The following is a 2,053-nucleotide window of genomic DNA, read 5'->3' as shown; positions in this document are numbered from 1 at the left end:
ATAGTATTCATTAAGACTTTATGTCTCTGTCTGGCACTGGGATGTCACATCTTAAACCAAAGTAAAATTTGGAGTACAGAGGGGATGTAAATAATGCCCAAGGCTGCCCTAAAAAATCATAAAGGAGCAAATAGGCTGCCCTGGGTTTACTAGCACATATTTCACAAACTGTGCTCAGCAAATATGGCCCTTGTAAGCTCTGTCTTTTATTTGGCAGTAAACCCTCCCATGATTCCATTTGTAAACTTGGTACACAGAATGTAAAGGGTCACATTAACTAATATTAACTGGCTTAGGAGAGCTCTTCCAAGGTGCTGACTTTTATTCACATCCCAAAGTAAGGGAATTGCACATAAGATTGAGGAAAGGGAGCAAAGGAAACCAGGTATGCTTTTTGAAGTGTGGTAGGCACTGTGTGGAATGTGGTGGTGGTTCAGTGGTAGAATTCTCACTTTCCATGCAGGAGACTTTCCATGCAGGGTATGGCTCGTAGCCAGCATGCCACTGTGTAGCCACTACCCATTCATCACTGGAGGCTTGCCTGTTGCTGTGATGCTCAACAGGTTCCAGCAAAGCTTCCAGACTAAGATGGACTTGGAAGGACAGCCTGTAATCTACTTCTGAGAATTTAGCCAATGAAAACCCTATGGAGCGCAATGGTTCAATGTGCCTCTGATCATGGGGAGGCCGCAGGACCAGACAGGGTTTCAATGTGTGTCACCCCAAGTCACCATGAGTCAAGGGCCAACTCAGTGGTGCTGACAATAAGGCACTGGATGAGGTACTCATATATTCCACTTAACCCTCACAACTAGTCCATGAAGTAGATTCTGCCAGTTCTGCAGATGAAGAAACTGAGATTTGGGAGCATTAAGTAAAGTGTCTGAAGTTCCATAGGCTTGGAACTGAGATTAACTGGAGATAGTGAGGTTAATGTCAGGATGTTCACCTTCTCATTCTCTGTTCTTCAGATCATATCACACTATTTCTCTTTGCCTGGTTGTCTATTCATGGTGCTCTCTCTGGCTAACCATTTGAACTATGTGAGTACTTATTTAATTTATCCAAACAACCACATTCTGACCTATTAAATGGAAAAAGCAATATTTGCCCAATTGCCCTCCCTGAGTTGCTGTGTGGACAAAACGAGATCGTGTATGAGAAGGAGAAGAGATGTTTTCGCTACCACTCCTTTCAGGTTTCAGGTTAATCCCACCCAAGCCAGTCAAGGAAATAAAAATAACTCTAGGTGTGTGGAGAAAATAATATGGATGAGGTGTGATTCTAGAATAATAAATTTGCTTTCTTATACTTTATACAATCATATCTCAAGATAAGGAAGTTAAAAAAGAAAACCCATACCTAAAAATGAAATTCTGTCCCATTGAGACCCTGCAGAGAAGAAAATAATAGGTATCAATCCCCTTTCCTCAAGTTCCCTCAGCCTGATGCATAAAAGTAACGTGGCTGAAAGGACAGCGAAGGTGTGCACTGAAGGGGATGGAGGGTGTTGTGACTTGCATGATTCTTCACTAAGTCAGTTCATGGCCTCTGTGATTGTGGGGGAGAAATTGCTTAACAAAAACACCCTGAGCTGCAGCCACCAGGGGCAATGTTTAGTTGTGGCATATAGGACTTTTCATAGAGTCCATATATATGTCCAATATGGGAATTTTTCAGATTGAACCTCAGTTAAGAAGATACTCAATTTGCCAACAAGAGGGAGATAACATGGGGACAGAGCCACAATCTCCAATAATACAGAGGTAGTGGGCCAGGGCCCTCCCTATGCAGATTAGAAGGACACAGAAAGCCACAGGACCAAGCAAACTGATAGCAAAACTGTTCATGAGAGGAATGAGGAATGAGGAATGAGCAAGGGGCATTCTACAAAATGCATCAGAGAGAGGATCTCCTAGCATTATTTGTGGGAAATCCCATGTAATTAAAAAAAATTATTTTGAAAGAAAATTCAGATATGCAGAAATGTTGCAAAAATAAGCAAAGACCTCTATATACCTTTTACCCAGATTTCCCAATTCACTGTATATAT

Source organism: Orycteropus afer, unplaced genomic scaffold, assembly GCF_000298275.1.
Source record: "Orycteropus afer afer isolate SDZICR_OR568_19922 unplaced genomic scaffold, OryAfe1.0 scaffold00103, whole genome shotgun sequence".
NCBI classification, from domain to species: Eukaryota; Metazoa; Chordata; class Mammalia; order Tubulidentata; family Orycteropodidae; genus Orycteropus; species Orycteropus afer.
Note: the sequence above shows the minus strand (reverse complement) of the source record.